We start from the raw sequence: 20,266 nt of genomic DNA on the forward strand, positions 1-20,266 counted from the left end.
TTTTGAACCTCATAATCTTGATGTTATAGTGACAATTTGTTATGATTGCATGCTGTTATAGTTATAAAGATAGGATTTCAATATTGAGTCACTGAGGTTAAGTGGTCCTAAAATTCAAAGTAATATATAGGCATAAAAGGCTGTTTGTACTTTTTCACAGTTAACTCAGTGACAGTCAGACAAGGTTTGCAGTTTTTAGTTGGAGGAAGTCTATCAAATGCTATAGAGTTTGAATTATTTTTTTCTTGCTGCCTTGGAGAATTAACATTTGATCCTTGCTTAAGGACTTCTTGGGTCCTTATTAAAAAAAGAACACAATAAAAAACAAAATTGTGTTTCTATCCAACTTCCCTGAAGCATCTTAATTATGCATGAAGCCCCAAGAACTTTTCTACCATTTCTAGGTCTGATTAGGAATACCCCATCTCCTCCATCTTGCTCTGATATTCATAACCAAACCCTTTCTTTATTTTTTGTTTTTTGTTTTATTTTTTTAGGTTTTTGCAAGGCAATGGAGTTAAGTGTCTTGCCCAAGGCCACACAGCTAGGTAATTATTAAGTGTCTGAGGCTGGATTTGAACTCAGGTACTTCTGACTCCAGGGCCAGTGCTTTATTCACTGTGCCACCTAGCCACCTCTAAACCCTTTCTTAAGATATATAAATTAATCATCTGATTCCCAACTTTGGCATGCTCCATCTTCAACACATCTCTCATATCTTGCTGAGATAAATTTTTTACATGTGGAGACAAACTTTTGTCTGCTAATATTGCTGTAGATTATGTGCATACATTTTGTTCGACAACTCGTTGCATCTAATAATAATAATAAAATTCGTGATTGTATCATTTTCCTGAATATATATTTTTCTAGAAATTTCAAACCTGAGCCATGAGATTAAATAAAGCATCAAATATCTTAAATTGCTAAGGATACCATTATCTTTCCAGTCATCCAGGATCAACTCCTTCCTAAAACTCATCCCATATATCCATTCTATTGTCAAATTTTATCTTTTCTAATCCACATATGTCCTGTATGCCCTCTTCTCTCTACTATGCAAATACAGGCCCTATCACCTCTCATTTGACTATTAAGAAAGCCTTCAAATTGTTCTTCCTATCTTAAATCTCTCTCCACTCCAATCCATACTTATGCCTGCTGTCAAAGTGATTTCCTAAAATTCAGTTCTGATCATTTCTTTCCCCTGTTACTCAACAAAATTTATTGGCTCCCTATTACTTCTAAGATATAATATAAAAACCCTCAGTTTGCCCTTTAAAGCTTTTTCAACCTGACCCTCTTCAAATCCTCAATGTTCTTAAATTTTCCTCTCCTCTAGCTATATATCCCTACTTGTTCTTTCTTGCATAAGACAGTCTCTTCCATTTTGATGCATTTGCTCTTGCTGGACTCCATGCTTAGTGATCTCTCTTCTCCCAACCCCAGACTTCCCCATCTTCCTTCAAGACTCAGTTCAAATCTCACCTGCGGGCAATTACGCTAGTTCTACTCCCTTCCCTATCTACCCACACAGTCATTGCTTTTTCTCTGCTAGTATCTTCCATAAACAATTTACATATCTGCATAATTTGAATACATGTATTTTAATTTGTATATCATCTCCTATATTAAGATATGAACTGCCTGAGGATTTTCACATTTTTTAAAATCTTTTTGTTTTATCAGTACTTAACAAATACTTGTAGATTCATTCATTAATAGAATGCCCGAATTACACTGAATCAGAGAATGGTGAGTATTTCACACAGGTTTTAAGGAATCAGTAAATTATAATTTTAATTTTGTAGCCTATATAGAGAGATTCCCTCCCCCCCATGAAAAAAATGATAAAAATAAAAGGAACTTGCTGCTAAAATAAAGGGCAAAGGCTCATAGTTCCTCCTTGGGGAGCCAAGAAAGTAATTAATAGAATGGAATTTAATATGCAAAAATTACTCTTAAGATTTCATGTGATATTTTGCCATAGCATATTTCAATGTAAATAAAAATTATTTGTACAAAGTATAAAATCATTCCAACTTTTTACTAAGGAAAATCTGGTAAAGAAATTCTATTATGAAATTGAGAAAAGTAAAAAAAAATGTATATGGCACAGAAACTAAAGACAGAATTATCACTAACACAAAATAATTTGGTGGCGTGGGGTAAATTACATTTTAACAGAAAAAAGACAATAATTCTCTAGAAGTTATTTTATATTATTTGATAAGGAAAATAAGTCCATCAATCCATTAGAGATAAGGTCAGAATTTATATTGTACAATGAGAAAAAAAATTCTAACACTATATGGCAGGTGATAAGTAACAAGAAAGATTTTACTCTGAAGTATTTAAACATGTTTTGAAAATTAAAAAAAGGGGAAATGAAGAACAAAAATGGCATTCACATTGATTATAATACCTTCATCCAGAGTTTTATCTAATGTAAATTAGTTGGTGAAACAAAGAGACTAAGAGTCAAGAAAATATTTTGGTAAACTAATATTTGGCTTACATGAAAAATAGTGGGGGATGTTTGCTGAAAGGCATCACTGGTTTACAATTTTAAGTTGTCTATAAATACAGACAAAGAATGATATAAATGAACAGTATTATTTTAAAACAGAGAGAAGCAGTGTAAGGAAAACTTGGTAAGATATCCAACTAAGAAAAGTCAACCCAATGGTATTCAAGAATGAAAATGATGGTGATGGTAGGAAGAATATACACAGAAGAAAAGAAAATGAAAAATAATTATAAAGGATATTTTAATAAAATGTTTTCCCTCAAGAAGGACAAAGTTAAAACAATAGTTGTACTCAAATTTTATAGTTACTGATATACTTATAGAAAATGTAAAAAGAACACCATAGAGAATAGGGATGTAAAATGGATTTATTTTGTTAATATATAAAGTGAATATGTGCTAGAGTTAGTATAATTGTAAATATTTTGAGGAATCAGTATTGAATATATCAGAAGGCAAAGAAGATACCACAGGTCTGTCTTCTCTCAACCCCCAGAATAAAAAGATAAAGACAACTGAGAAACCATTAGAAGCCAATGACAATGTCAATTTTAAGACCTAAGTATAAGAGGATCTTATTGAGAATTTTCTCAATGAAGTTAGTAGGGACTAAGCAAACTTTCACAAATAATATTCAACATAGATCTACATTTTACCATCTAAAAGGTAACTGACATAAACATAAACACACGCATACATATGGCTCTATCATGCTTATTGTTTTAGTTTTTTTAATTCTAAAAAAGAAGTTCACTAAGTTAAAAAACAACCTTACAGATTCCTTTAGAACAAAGTGTCTTCCATTCTTAAGAAGAGTATTTAGAAGATCCTGGATGATATGGCCATAGAAACATCTCTGTTGAAGAATTTTTTGATAATATACCTCAGAGTAGGCATAAAACAAGGAGATAAGTGCTCTGCATAACTACTTGCCAATGTGATGGAGCAGACAATTTTTATCATATTTCTCAATGGATACCCTATAAAACATATTAGATAGGTAAAAAGATAGATTGTAGATATAGAGAAAGATATTTACACACAGATTTAAACTCTCTGGATTCTATGTGTGTGTATTTATATATAAAATGAAATTTCAACAGTATACATTTTCATACACACAGACATGATCATTTGTGCACACACAACATACTTTTAACTGCATGTGCATATAAAATATGCATATAGATACACACATATGTACTTGATTACAAATACATACATATATGTATCACATGTACACACAATGCAATATACATGTAATACATATGTATATATTCGTGTACATAGGTGTAGCCATTTTTGTCCTCTTCAAAGCTTCCCAATGGGAAATCTTCCCAAAGGGTCTACCAAAATGTGAGAGACCACCTTCCTATAATCCTGACAGTGAAAGGATATGAGTGTAACACATTAAACAACCACAAACAATTACTCACTCTTGTCACATTTTACTTTTTTTATTGTAAAATAGTTTGAGATCATTATTTACTCCCATTTTCCTATGGATCCTGATGTTGGATAAATTTAAAGGTGTGTTATATACATATAACATATATATTTTAATTTATCCAAAGAATCATTCAAAGAGAAATGGAAGGGTAAATGTTCAGTATTAAAAAGATGCAACATGTACCAATAACAGGATCCATAGGGAAATAGGAGCAAATAATGATATCAAATCATTTTACAACAACAAAAAAGTTATTAATCATGTGACAACAGTGAATAAGTATGCATGCATGTTTAATATACTTTCATATACTTTCACTTGTCAGGAGTATAGGAGGATGTTTCTAGCATTTTGGTAGACCCTCTGGGAAGATTTCCCTTTGGGACGTTTTGAAGAGGACAAAAATGAGAACTGCCCAAGTTGAGCTGGTATAGATGGATCATAACATGCAACATTGAAGGAAAGTACTGAATCATCTTGAGATCTGATCTAAGTGTAAACAACTTATTCCCAAGACCTGAAGCAAGCTGTTATCAATCAAAAGTAGTAAAATAACAAGAAAACATTTCAAATCACTCTTTCAAGAAAATATAAAATATTTTATCATTTGGAAATGTCTCAAAAAAGAAGAGGAAAAAGAAACTCTCATGAAAACAAAAACAAAACAAAAAACAAAACACAACTTAGGACTTGCCCCAAATAAGGATATATGTTAAAACTAATATTTTTAAAACTAAGATTAAAATTTTAGATTGAACTTTCTATCCTAAGGGGCAAATTGATTGGTGGATTCTTCCAATTTTTCTTTTACCTTCTGGTTCTAGGATATCAAGGCAGTTTTCCTTTACACTTCCTTGAAGTGTGAAGTCTAGACTACTTTTTTGTTAATGTAGTTCAGGCAGTCCAATAATTCTTAAATGATCTATCCTGATACTATTTTTCAGTTCAGTTATTTTTCCAATGAGATGCCTTACATTGTCTCCATTTTTTTCCCATGCCTTTGAATTTGTTTGTTTCTTGGTGTCACAAGGAGGCATTAGCTTCCATTTGTCCAGTTCTGATTTTAAAAGATTTTTCAAAAGTGGTTTTTGTATCTCCTTTTCCATTAGTCTGATTGGACTTTTTAAGCAATTCTTTTCTTTAGTGAATTTTCATGTTTTTTTTTTCATTTGGCCAGTTGTTCTTTTTAAGAAATCCTTGTCTTCCCTGAATTTTATGCCCTCTTTACCATTTGGCTTTTTTTGTCTTTCAAGTTTTATTTTACTAGGCATCTTTGGTGTGTCCTTTATTAAGTTGTTCACTCTTTTTCCATATTTTTCTTACATCAGTGTCATTTGTTTTCCCATTTTCCTCTACTTTTCTTTTTTGATTTTTAAAATCCTTTTTGTTTTTCTAGTTATTATTTTTGGCCTGAGACCAATTCACATATTTCTTTGTGACTTTGGTTATAACTGATTTCACATTATTGACTTTCAAGTTTGTATATTGATTTTCCCTGTGATCATATTAATTTCATATGATCAGGTCACTTTTATTCTTTTTTTGCTCCTTTTTAAAGACAGTTTCTTGTCTTTTAACTTCATGCTAAAGTTGAATTCTGCTATTGAGGTGGAGGGGGTACTGTGTGCTATGTTTTTCTTGCTGCTATTTTCAAAGCTATTCTGGTGTTTGAAGGTTTTTCATTCATCTAAAATGATTCGATCTAAGGAGATGTATGGTCACCGTTCCACTATCGTGTACTCTGGTATGTGAGTGACCACAACAACTTTTTTCCTGTGCTGATGCTGTGTCCTATGTCCCCATTCCCTGGGACTACAACCCAGAACTGACTTGATGGTCTAATGGGTAATGAAATAGAGTCCTACTCCTAGTGCTAGCAAAGAGTCCCTTATTATCTCCTTCTCTCTAATTGTTCAACCTCATTACTGCCTGAGGGTTGAGAGTTTCAGAAACCACAGCAGTTGATTCAGTCTCCTCCATAACTTGCTGTTGGCTTGCATGGGGTAACCTGAGCTCATGTGGCAAGTAGTAAACTGCACTCCACTCTAACCTAATGATTCAGACCTTTCTTCCTAGATTGTCTTATCTCTAACATTTTTCTTCCTCCATTTTGGTTGATTTTGGAGTTTTAGAATCATTTTGAACTATTATTTTAACATTGTTTTAGAAAAATTTGGAAGAGCTCAGTAAATCCCATCTTTATTCAGCCACATTAGATCTGTTCCCTTAAGTCATTAATATTATGAATTATCAAATGCATCTTGTAAAAAATATTTTAATGAGATAAAATTTTATAGGTTCAAATTCTGCATAGGTCAATTGTCTTCATTCTATTTCATAAGCCAAAAGGCCTAGTTAAATTTAGAGCAAACTTTATATACTATTTAAACCAAATTCATTATTTTGTTTAATAATGAGCAAGAGATGATGAATTGTTATTATTTACACATCTAAACAAATATGGATATTGTTATAAATTCACCTTTTTGTAGCCTAATGTGAGATTATTTTCTATTTACTTAAATGAATAATTATTCTTTCTGTTCAAAGAGGTAGGATAATAAGATATAAGAGAAATAATGCTTATAGTCAAGAAAGGCATACTTATAATTCTTCTCTCAACAGTTACTTGCTCTGGGAAGCATGGAAAAGTCACATAAGCCCTCTGAGTTTTAAGTTTTCTTCATGTAAAAAGGGGTTATTAATATGTACCTCAAAGCATTATTATGGGAAACAAATGTTATTTTATGTATACATATATATATATATAAATATATACACACACATTTATGTGTGTGTGTGTGTGTGTGTGTGTGTGTATGTGTATATGATGCTTTGTCCTTCATTCCCAAAGACCATGACACCTGGGGAAATGTTGTCAGGGCAAGCAGTGAATTAATTGGTTTGAAAGAAGGTGTGGTGTTAAGTCACCAGTTCCACTTTCTCCTCCAGAGTCATCTGGTTCTATTGTACAGATATGAATCAGGATGTCTGGATATGGTCTCGAATGTGAGGTTATCAAGGTTGGGTGACTTGGACAAGGTCACACAATTCCTAAGTGGAAAGTTCCTGAGGGTAGATTTGAATTTTTGTCCTTCTGAGTCCAAGGTCAGGGTTCTATCCACTGCACTACCTAGCTATTCATTCTAAGTATCGAACACAAGAAAATAGAAAATTCTTCCAGAAAGAATATCTATGTGACTTTGGGCAAGTCATTTTTCTTCTATGGGTCTAGTTTCCTTATCTATAAAATTATGTAATTAGGATAAATCAATATTTCCTAGCTTGCAGTTCACAAACCCCTTCACTGAGATATATAAATACATATATATACATATATATGTATTTATACATATATATATATAGCAACAATGTCAACATAGTTTTATTGTAAATATATTCATTTGAAATTATAGAAGAATTGAGATTAGTTGTAGTGAAATATTTAAGGGAGTTTTTGAATTTGGAAATTTTACGATTTTTATAACTATATTTAACCTAAATTGTTTTCCTTTAAAACTAAATTCTTTTATTTTATACATTTAAATGCATTATTTTGAGAAGGGATCTATAGGTTTTAAAATGCTAAAAGGGCCCATGAAAGATATGAGGGGAGGAAGTTAAAGACAATATTCAAACATTTTTAAAATTCTAGATTTTTATGAATAAACATAAATGATAGCCTTTGCTATTGTTTTTGATTGCACAGACTCCCTGTTCCTCACTCACCATAAAGCAATTTGTTTCATTCACTGAAAATTTGAATTTTGGTGATAATGATTTATTAACCACATGAATCATGTTAAAAACACTACAAACAATGAAATGAAATTCCTTAGATTTTTACATATATGTATCTATGAAATAGCTAGTGGGACATTTTATGTTTTTCTTTCATAATTGTCATCTTTTTCCATTTGTGAGTTCCTTTGGGGGATTTCATTTTGGGGAGAGGCAAAGGTTAGCCATACTTTTCTTCCTGACTATGCTTCTGAATCTCTGAACTTGACTACTTCCCTTTCCAATCCCATATCCAAGGATTCATTTTCCACTCCATTTTGTATTATGTTCCTCTAGTAATAATAATAATGCTAATAAAATAACATAATATTTAAGGAATGTTTACCATGCAGAAAACTTTGTGGTAAGCACTTTCCAAATATCATCATATTATATCCTCAAACAACTCTACAGAAGAAAGCAAACAAGCTAGATTTGAACCAAGATCTTCCTGACTTCAAGTTTGTTTTCGACTGTGCCACCCATTTGCACCCCCCCCCTTGCCCCGAGTTTCTTGAAGGGAGGGCTGATCTTCCTTTTCGCTTGCATTTGCAAACTGAATGAAGATATAGTACATTGCCTTAAGAAATACTTATTACCTGGCTGCCCCTCTATAGTAATATCATAGCTAATATTACAAGCTGCTATTGTTGGTAGTATCACAAAATCACAGCTTGAAGAGAATCAACAAAATGTCCAAAAGTGAAGTGTTTCTCTACAAATTATTTTATTTACAGTGTCTGACATTCATTTTAGATATATTCTTTTTTCATTTGAAGTGATGTCTTGTATCCTCAGCTAGATAGCAACACTGCTAGAAGATTGTCTTTGATATCCTTTTGTTTCTTGGGAATTGGAAAGGATTTTTCATCCAACCTCCATCTGAAGCATCAAACTCCACAAAATATTTTAACACATAGAAGTACAATAGTCACCTCTTGTCTTTGTTAGAGCTTGGTTTATATTTCACATAAGGGCTGGAAAAAATGACTCTGAAATTCTTTCAATGGGGGATTATGAAATTTTATCCTGAGTGCCTATCAGTGTGGCACACATATTTATTCAATGCTTTCTAAAAGCCAAGTCCTGTATTGAGTACTTGGATTTTATATGTGTTTGTGTCTGTGTGTTTGCATGTGTGTGTGTGTGTGTGTGTGTGTGTGTGTGTGTGTGTGTGTGTGTGTGTGTGTGTAAGCAAATAAAAGACCATCCTCGACCTGAACAAGCTGAAATTTTAATAGGGAAAGACAGTGCATAGAAGGGAATTAAAACTGGAGAAGGACAGATAAAGGAGAAATGTACCTATACGGTAAGGAAATTCAGAAAATGAAAAGTGACTGGTCTGGGCTCTACCAAATATAGTGGCATTTTTTTAAAATTCAAGAATCTTGTCAGTATTTTTAAAATGTAAAATAGATAATTATCTTTAAGTCAGCTGATTCACTTTTCTGTCATTATAAATACTACCTTCCAACATTAAGAGCACCAGCCCTGGAGTGAGGAGGACCAAAATTCAATTCTGGTTTTAAACAATAATTGCTAGCTGTATGACCTTGGGCAAGTCACTTAACCCCCTTGCCTTAAATAAATAAAATTAATTAAAAAAAGAAAGAATGTAAACTCTATGAAGGCAAAAACTTTTTTTAACACGATTAATCACATTGCTTTGCAATTGTCCCCCCACCCTTTTTGGATCAGTTCTGTGATTAAAATAGTATAGGATCTTCACATTGAAAAAAATAAAACTCCTATTAATATGAGATAACAATAGTTCTGCAAATAAAGAATTTTAGAGTGTTGCTGAGGTTATTGAAATGTTGAGTGACTTGTTCATGTTCACATGATCACTATGTATACGTGGAATAACTTGACCTTAGGTCCTGCACTAAAGCAAGTTTTCTAATCATTATGTCAAAGTGCATTTTACTTTACATATAGTATGAGTTAATAAATGTTTGCTGAATTGAAATTGGTGTATAGACATTTAAATGATGAAATCAAATGAGATCTTTAAAAAAAATTAAGACAGTGAATGGTACATAGCAGGAGCTAATTATTTTGGTTTTTCATGACTTGAAAAAGTTTGGGTGGCTTGAGGCAAAGAATGTCTATCCTGAGCATTAACTTTTCATATTGCCATAAGAAATGACATAAATTTAATGCCACAGTGACAAACTAATAGTGATGTCTTGATTACAAAGAGATTTGACATGGTTATTGGATCAGATCAGTTTTGCTACAGAAAGTATTAACAAGTGCTTGAGGGCTTGTCCCTTGGATTTCTTTTATGTTAGAAGCAAATACAGATTATCTTTCAAATTCCAAAACACCATGTATTTGATTGTGTCTTTTATTTGTAGTGTATATGTCTTTTGCTAATTTACTGGTTGCTGTCCCCATCATCCAGGCTTGCTGAATTTTAATCTTCACAGTGGGGATGACCATAACACCACAGCGTGCAAAATGACTCAGCAGGGTCAGAATGATATTTTTTCAGTCCTTGCCCTTCCTCTCTGGTGGCCAAGTTTATGATCCAGCTCAATGAAGCCATTATGAAGCCATTGTATCCCCTGAGCAAATGCAGTGGGAGCTGAGCACTGGAGACTGTCATTAGGAACAGTAAAACACATTCAAGTGTATCACACTATTTACCACAAACTTCCATCATAATTATGTTAACACTTTCACTTTTCCTGAAGATTAGACTATAGCCATCATGAACCTTACTTTTCTCCACATGAGCCTAATATGTCCCTTTTGAATTTGGGTAAGCTAAACGTAATTCTGAATTTTCATTTATTTATTTGTTTGTTTGTTTGTTTATTCATTCATTCATTCATTTATTCACTCATTTATTTATCTATCTATCTATTTGTTTGTTTGTTTGTTTGTTTGTTTATTTAGTGCTAGCAGTGGTCAGAATTGGACAGAATTTTTACCCTGTCTTCCTCTGGGAAAGTATTCTCTTTGGAGATTCACTGTATAATCATATGATACTGAGTGCACTGGAATCTATATGTGAGAAATGCAATCCTTAATTCAATTTTCCTTGATTTAAAAGTGATTTGTTTAGGGAAATTATATGAAGATCTCATCAATCCTTCTGCACAATTCCATAAACTATACAGTAACTAAAATGTAAATGAAAAAAATATAAAGCATGCCATTTGAGCTTCAATATGTCAGACCTGGTTCAACAAGGATTGAACTACAAAGTTTACTACAGTACTTTGTGAGTCACAGTCAGTTAGTCAGCAAGCATTTAAATACTTCCTATGTTCTGGGCAGTTTTAAGTAAAACGATTCAATCTAAAGCCATTCCTTTCCTCAGAACCCAAGCAAGAACAATATTGTGATGCTCATATTTCTTTTAAACTTTAGAACATCATGGAATGAAAGGTAGAAAACATCTCAGAGATCTAGATCTAGACCAACCCACTTATTTAATGAAGACTAGAGGTCAAGAAAAGAAGGATGACTTAAGCAAGGAGAGACTGAAATGGAATACAGATCCCCTGACCATAACTCTTAAATTATAGCTTCCCAGTTAGAAACTAAATGTTTTTGTCCTTGTTGCCATTATCCATAATTTTATTCAAATATTTAGTTTAAATTTTATAAAGAAGACAAAATTATTGAAAGATCCTAGGTTGAAAAGGTGTTTGAATACTGTTGTGGTACCTGAGGATTTGAGACTCATTAGATACATTATTTTCATTTCTACAAATACATAGGATTAGCCTAAGTCAGTCATATCACATCAGAATCAAAATGAAGATGACAATGATAACAGCAGTAATAATCTATAATCTGATTAGAAGCATAGCTATCTTGACATCACTAAGAATATATATATTCTTTTCCAAACACCATCAACCAAGGAGCATTTGAAAGGAAAAAGCATCAGTGTTGGGCTTTCTCTTTCCAAGCTCGAAATGTAATAAGATGTACCCCGTATTCCATTGCTCAAAATTCAATAAAAGAATCCCCTAAAAGAACAACTGACCTGAACAAGATTTGTTTTCTCAAAGCTTTCCTTGTGTAAGCAGCTGGAGTCCTCTGTGCAGTGTGTACAGTCAAAGGATAAAAAGCATTGCATAAGCAAGAAAGAATTTTACAAGGTCAGAAATGAAACATATCTAAACCTTGCTGTTAAAATGCAACAAAACAGACCACTGATATTTTGTGATCATTATTTGTTTTTATAGCAGTCTTATGTCAGGCAACCTATCTAGAAACTAGTTTTTATTATAATCTATCTTTCCTTGTTAAAAGAATGAAGTGCTCCCAGTTCAGAGGCAGAATTTCCCTGCAATATCTTAGGATTAGACTGCTCAAATCTTTCACTATGATCCAAATGACTTGGGGTTTGGGAGACCGGGAAAGTATATTGCTGCATTGCTTACACGCAGGACAAGATGTAGGAAAAAACGTATTGCTACATCAAAGCCTGTATTTCCTTTCTAGTTTCAGAGCAAGGAATGTAAGTATTGATGCAAAGAGTGGGCATTGAGCCAAAATGCCTCTTAAGATACTCCTTGTATAGAACTTTTTATTTATTTTTTATGTTACTTGGTTTCCACTTTTAGCCACTATAGTTTGAAAATTTATTGTACTGAATAAATTAATTAATAAAATTAATAATCAGTAAAGGTCACCAAAATCAAAACCACCTTCAATTCAATTCAATAAATGTTTACTAGTTCCCTACTGTGTAGCAGGCACTAGATAATATAGAGTTGCAAACAGAATACTCCCTATCCAGAAGAAACATATATTCAGATAGGAGACACAAAAGATCCATAGATAAATAAAAATACAAAATAAATTGTAAGTAAATATGTACTCATTTTGTGATGAAGGAAAAATATTTGTGTCAGTGGCAATGGAAAGTAACCAGAAAAACATTGTAAAATGATAGTTGTACTAAGTCTTGAAAATGAAACAAACCTGAAATAACCATTTAAACTTCTTTGTCATCAAATTCACTATTAGTGTTTAGTGATACAAAACTGAAATCAAGCATTTCTAAATGAAATATTTCTTTCTTGCTGCCTTCCACTATACCTTATAAGAGTTGGAGATGAAATTTCGAGTACTGAGTTTCTATTCCCATGGCAGATTTTAAAAAGACATTACTCTCAAAGTTGCACAAACACAAAATTAGCAATATTTGTTTTGTAAGATTTTGTCCTTTAATGTCTTTGCTATTATCCTGATGAATGAAGTGATTTACTTGGAAATAATGTGTAAATTGGCATGCTAAAGGCAAATGAAATAAATATGCAGAAGCTCCTTATACCAAAGTATCACAATCCTAGGTTCAATCAAGGACTATTGAGAAATAAGAGGATTTAGAATTAGATGAGACCTTTCAATCTATTATAAGCCATCCCTCCCTACAACCACAACCACCACTATGCAGATACATTTTTAGATGAAGAAACAGTCAGTGAGGTTAAATAACATCTTAGAGCACATGTAGAAAACAGAAGAGTCCAGTAATGAATCAAATAGGCAAATCCATTAGTCTCTCCTTTGTGCCACAATTCTTTTGCAAGAGATTATGAAGTGACAAATCTGACCTTTTGCATCCCCAATACCATTTAGACTTTGTGTTCACTACTTATTTCACTATATAGTATCTAAAATATGAACACTATGAGCACTGAATTTGATCATGAAGAAGATGTAAAATATAGACAAGAAGTAGTCCTTCCTTTCATGGAAAAGTCTTGTAAAATATATATAGTACTTTTATAGAAATTTTAATAAAAATAATCAAAAATGCTTTTTTAAGAGGCAAAAACAAAGGTTTATGTAGGGTTTGAAGCTATATTAGAGGAGGAATTATAGAGGAAGTGCCATTTTAATAGAATCTTATAGGATTCACACCAATGAATGACATATGAAAAGAGAAAAGAGAATAGAGAATATTTCAAGAGGAAAAGAAAACCCATGCCAAGGTTTAGGGTAGTTGAAATAATCATAAATATCTTAGAGGTTAATACGTAGTCCAGTTTGCTGATAGTTTTTAATATATGCTGATGAGAAGAACGAAAGAAGGCAGGAGAGATGTGATTCCCAATGGTATGAACAGAGGGAGAGTGAAATGAAAAGAAATAAAATAATGATTCATAGAAAAACTACAATGAAGTAGATCACAAAATTAAAAAAAAATTCAGAACTCTGATCATGGCTTCATATGAAACATATCTGTTGCCTCTGGTCATAGAGATGATGGAATAGAAATGCAAAATTAGGGGGGGGTTGTTTTGTTTCTTTCAGAAATGTGGTGATTGAATAAACTTCACTATTAGCTTTCAAATTCATCTTCACCTATTTTTCCAGGGTCATTCTATGTTGTATTTGAGTGAGGGGGCTCCTGCTAAGTCATCAATCAAATCTCAGATAGTCATTTGAATCCAGTGGCCAGATATGACTGGAGATGGCCCTGGTTGTGAGGCAGTCAGTGTTAAGTGACTTGTCCAGAGTCACATAGCTAATAAGCGTCAAGTGTCTGAGACCTCAGTTGAATTTCTGTCCTTCAGACTCAAAAGTCAGTGCTCAATCCACTGCTCCACCTAGTTGTCCTCTAGCATCAGAAACTTATTAGTTAGACTTGGGCAAGTTACTTAACCCTGACTGTCACAACCACGGACATCTCCAGTCTTCATTATTCCTAGCTGGCCACTAGACCCAGATAGCTCTGGAGGAGAAATTGAAGCTGGTGACTTAGCATGGCAAACCCTCACTCAAATACAACTCATGTGCTTGTTATATTATTACTATATCATTCCACTTTTTGGATGCTACAATTCTCCAAAATGACCCAAAACAAGGTCTAATGTCTCTTAATTCTATGACTATTCTCTGTCTGCCATTTCTTTTAACTGACTTCTCCCTCAGATCTCTGGACTTCCTTCAAGATTTAGTTCTAAAATCAACTTCTACATGAAACCTGTCATTATTTAACTGTTAATTCTCTTCATCTCTGCCTTGTTTTATATGTATTTATGTTTAGGAGATATTTATTATTTATTATATTTTCTTATTTAATATATTAATTAGTATTTATTTTATGTAAATTAGTGCATATTTTCTCCTCAAAAGGTAAGGATCTTGAGAATAGAGATTGTTTCATTACAAGACCTCACATAGTACTTGATATAGAACCTATTTTTAATAAATTCTTATTGACCAATTTATTGAAAAGAGGACTTCTATTGAAAGTGGCAAGATTTAGTTTGGTTTAGGGGGAAGTGAGAGAGATGGAAAAGAAAAAAAAAAGAAGAAAAGCTTAGTCATTCACAAAGACCTTTATCAGAAACATTTGCTACTAGGATTGTTTTCCAGCTTTCTGTTTTCCTTCTAATTCTGGTTGCATTGGTTTTATTTGTGCAAAAATTGTTTAATTAAATATAATGAAAATTACCTATTTTATATTTTGTAACACTCTCATATATTATTTCATCATGAATTCTTTCTTTCTCCATAGATTTTACAGGTAGACTATTCCTTAGTTTTCTAATTTGTTTATGGTGTCACATTTATGTCTAAACATGGACTTATTTTAATGTTAGCTTGATATATTTTGTGAGATGTTGGTTTATACTTAATGTGTGCTCTAGTTTCTGCTTATAGTTCAATTTCTTCTTTAAGAATCCGGAAGCTATACCACTTGATGCATAAATATCTAGTGCTGAAATTACGCCATTTCCTTTGAGTATCTTAAAAAGCTATAGTTTCTACCTTTTTTTAAGTTTACTTTTGGTTTTGCTTTGCCTAAGATCAGGGTTATTAACCATGTTTTGTTTGTTTGTTTTTACTTCAGCAGAAGTACACTGGATTCAATTCCAGTCCCTTACCTTTACTCGGTGTGTGTATCTCTACTTCAGGTATATTTCTTGTAAATAACATATTTTGAGATTCTGAATTTTGATCCACTCTGCTAACCACTTCTGTTTTTGTTTTTGTTTTTTATTTTTGTTTTGTTGTTGTTGTTGTTGTTGTTTTGCAAGGCAATGGCATTAAGTGGCTTGCCCAAGGCCACACAGCTAGGTAATTATTAAGTGTCTGAGGCTAGATTTGAACTTAGGTACTCCTGACTCCAGGGCCAGTGCTCTGTCCACTGTGCCATGTAGCCACCCCATAACCACTTCTGTTTTATAGGAGAGTTCATCTCATTCACAGTTATGATTACTGTGTATTTTCCTCCATCCTAATTTTACACCTGTTTGTTGTCTCTCTCTTTCACTTCTCAACAGTGTCTTGCTGCTGTCTACCACCTCCTGTGATGTGCCGCCTCTTTTGTCAGTGTTTTCCTCTTTAATCTATTCTACTATTTCTCCGTTAGGTAAAATAAATTTCTATATTCAACTGACTGGGTATTTTAATCCCTCTTTGAGCCACTAACCTTGAGAGTAAATTTCAAGTGATGCTCATTGTCCACCTATCCATCCCTCTCTACACTCTAATAGGTATTTTGGAGCCTCTTTCTGTAAATAATTTACCCTTTCTCTTTCTTTTGCATCTAGTGTATTCCTTTATCTAATTCCTTAATTATTTTATGCCATTTTTTCAAATTCCCCTTCTCCCTGTATGCTCTTTGTATATCTCTTCTAGATTTACCAATAGTTCATATTTTATGAATTACAAAAATCATTTTCTTATGTGGGGATGCAAACATTTTAGTTCCATTGAATTTCTTGTGTTTTCTTTTCTCTTTTTCCCTTTTTCCAATTTTAGGTTTCTCTTGGTTTTGATGTTTGAGACCAATTATTTTGGTTATGGTTTTTCAGTTGTGGACTAATTATGAAAGGTTGAAATCCTATTTCATTAAATGACCATTTTTTCCCATGAAGTATTATACATAAATACACCAGGTATATGATTCTTGGTTATATTCCTAGCTCCTTTGCTTTCTGTGATATTATGATGACCCTCAGTCCTTTAATGTTATAGCTCCCAAGTCCTGTGTAATTCTGTTTGTGACTCCTCAATATTTGAATATCTTCTCTTTCTGGTCAGTCTTTTTTCCTTCACCTGATAGTACCACAATTTGGCTATAATGTTCCTTAGTACTTTTATTTGGGGATCTCTTTCCTGAGGTTATTGGTGGATTCTTTCAATGTCCATTTTGCCTTCTGGTTCCAGGGTTTCAGGGCAGTATCCCTTGATAATTTCTTGAAAGATACTGTTTAAGTCCTCTATTTAATTATGACTTTGAAGTAATCTAATGATTTTGACATTTTCACTCCTGAATCTATTTTCAGATGAGTTGTTTTTTCAATGAGGTATTTTACATTTTCTTTTATTTTTTCCATTCTTTTTAATTTGAGAGATTCTTGATGTCCCATAAAGTCATTAACTTTCTAATGTCTAATTATAACTCCTAAGAAGGAGCTTTCCTCATTTTTGTATTTACTTTTTCATTTGGGGAATTATAATTTTAAAGTAGCTATTTCCTTTTTATAAGCTGTTGACTATTTTTTTCATAATTCACTTATATTACTCTCATTTGTTTTCCCAAATTTTCTTCTACTTTTCGTTTCTGGTTTTCAAGCTCCTTTTTCAGCTCTTGCCTAAATTCTTTCTGGGCTTGAGATTACTTCTAATTTTTCTTTTGGGGTTTTGCCCTTAGGTGTTTTTTTTAAGGTTTTTTGCAAGGCAAACGGGGTTAAGTGTCTTGCCCAAGGCCACACAGCTAGGTAGTTATTAAGTGTCTGAGACTGCATTTGAACCCAGGTACTCCTGACTCCAGGGCTGGTGCTTTATTCACTACACCATCTAGCTGCCCCTTCCCATAGGTGTTTAACACTGTTGTCATCTTCTGAGTTTGTGTATTGAATTTTTCTGTTACCATAATAACTTTCTGTGGTCAGATTCTTTCTTTTTTTGTATTTGTTCATTTTTTGACCTATATCCTTCTTCTTTTCTGAGGTATTTCTCCTTGGAACACTATCAATGTCCACATCTCCAGTTCTATTAAATTATCATAGTTGGTGACTTTTAGTGTCACCAATATGTTACTTTTGATAGGTGATAAATCAGGTGGAATCCTAGCTACCAGACAAATAAAATGATTAGGCATCCAGGAAATAAAGTCCAAGACTTCACATTCAGTTCTTTTCCACTTTCAATGAACAGACTAAACCTCAAAATTTCATTAATTCATATCACTGGTTTCTGTCAGGAAAGCAAACCTGTACCTTTATCAGTGGACTGTATCCTACATGTACTCATACTCGGCAAATATTTTCCTTTTTTAAAATAAAAATGAAAAGAATGGGAAGCCATGGGAGAATCTTCATGACTCTCAAGACTGGAGCAAAAATAAATATTTTATTTGTAGATTAGGCCAATTGCTAAGTATTGAGAAAGGCTTATTTGGGATTCACACAAGCTATCACACTCATTATTATGCTTGTTATTTGATGCAATCCCAGTGTAGTGCTGAGCTTATTTCTTAAATGTGGCTATACCAGCTGGGTTCCTTCATTGATTCCTTTCATATGAAAACTTGAGTACTCACTATTTTTTTAGACCAAATCATAATTCTCCTCTGAGGGTTTTCATTTCAGATCATACACTTTCATATAGAGCAACATAATAAAGGTTCTTAGCTAAATTAGAACTGTCTCCAAATATGTTACTGAGTTTCTCTGCCAGAAACACCAATTATGAATCAAATGCCAAGTCAAAGCCTGCCAAAAGAGGATAAGAACATAGTGGAAACTTTGGAATTTTACATTCTCTGTAATTAAGAGATGTCAATGAGAAGATAACTATTTTCCATAGCTGGACCACAGGATAACAAAGTCCCATAGTCACATCTCTTGGAAAACATGGATCATAAGAACAGCAACAAAGGTAAAATCTGTCTGTGCTGTATTATCTTTTAATTAGTATATAAAATTTTCACTATTATTTGCATTTAATATTCTGAAATATAGGCCACAAATACCTGCTAGCAAATTCTTGACAAGAGGGGGTTATTGAGGGAGTGGATGGAGGAGAAAAGAGTTTCTTTCAAATTATTATTCACCTTTTTCATTGTCTATTAATAAATTTAAGACATTTACAAATTATAAATTGATTAATAGATTGTAGAACATTGTAGGTTACAACCAGAGCTCTCTGGGATTAAAAATAGATTAAGATTTATATTTGGATTTTTTCCTACATATTGATTTTTGTGATTGACAGATTTAACCAGGGTGATGAAATAGTTCATGTTCTGGGGCAGCTAGGTTGCACAGTGGATAGAGCACTGGCCCTGGAGTCAGGAGGACCTGCGTTCAAATGTGGCCTCAGTTAGTTAATAATTGCCTAGCTGTGTGGCCTTGGGCAAGCCACTTAACCCCACTGCCTTGCAAAACCCTTAAAAAACCCCAAACAAAAACAAAATAGTTCATATTATTACTGAATCATTAACAGCACAATAAAATCATTTCTAACATCCTACATCTATTTTGGCATCATATAAATTATGCCTTGTTAATAGTGTTTATAGATGCAGTGCAATTTATTTTTTCTGACTTTTCCATAAATCTTAAAAAAATTATAAAGGATTAAAATGTAATTGCCTAAAAATGTAATTGCCCTTCTATCAAAGTATACAGTTTTTTCATGGTTTAGTAAAGATCTTATTACATAGGAAATCATTAATAACAGAATAATTTTTTCCTACAGAATTCTTCAAAATGCACACCTATTTATTATTTGTATATATTGAAGAATGACTATAAGCATAAACTCAAACTGAATCCAAGTGTGATTAGTAGAATATGACTTATTCACTTTTCACAAAACATGACAATCGTGGTTTGAATTAATATCATTGAGAAAATAAATAATGCTACTTCTATGTGATTTTTTTTACAAAAAAGAACACAAGAATTGTAACCTTCTATTCAAACACATGTGAAAGTAAAATAAATTATATATAAAAAGATCCAAAAAATCTTCCTGAATGATATCAACATGAACATTTTTAGTAAGCATTTATTAAAAACTTAAGAGATATTTTATTTGAAGATATCAATTAAGATATAACTTCTTGCAGATATCTTCTTCCCTTTTTCTTAAAGAGTATTTTTAAAGTCTCAAATCAAAATTATAGACCAAGAGACTACATATGATTTAGGTTTCATATAAGCTTGTGATGACAGAGATCAGGGGTGTGCATAGTCAGATTAAATCAGTTCATGAAAATCAACCATTAAATTTACATTGTAAGTATACCACAGAAATTAGCAAACACTAAAATTTAGAGGTTGATTTATGGTTTTGCTTATTGTTTAGATTTAAGAAAGTCAAAAAGAAAATGCTAATAATACAGATTAAATTTAAATATGTTCAGCAACTTTTTTGTGTGAACTAGTTGCTGGTCTTCACCAGCACATCTTTTTTTTTTTTTTATTTTCTGAAACTATTTAACATTGATCAGCGCATGGTCAGAAGACTCAAGACTATCTGGGATGAGTTTTTGTAATGATATTTCT

The 20,266-nt window shown here is 32.6% G+C and overlaps 1 long non-coding RNA gene across 2 annotated transcripts in view; it reads right to left on the reverse strand.

Moving 5' to 3' along the window:
- Window positions 1-20,266, reverse strand: part of LOC141500697 (uncharacterized) — a 386,762-nt gene that overhangs the window by 130,179 nt on the left and 236,317 nt on the right. The window contains exon 1 of one of the 2 annotated variants that reach the window (XR_012472007.1): window positions 11,767-11,834. The exons of the other annotated variant lie outside the window; for it this stretch is intronic. This is a non-coding gene — a long non-coding RNA (uncharacterized LOC141500697). Of the gene's footprint in view, window positions 1-11,766; window positions 11,835-20,266 lie in introns of those variants that run through there. 2 annotated transcript variants of the gene reach the window in all.

Source organism: Macrotis lagotis, chromosome X (genome assembly GCF_037893015.1).
Source record: "Macrotis lagotis isolate mMagLag1 chromosome X, bilby.v1.9.chrom.fasta, whole genome shotgun sequence".
NCBI classification, from domain to species: Eukaryota; Metazoa; Chordata; class Mammalia; order Peramelemorphia; family Peramelidae; genus Macrotis; species Macrotis lagotis.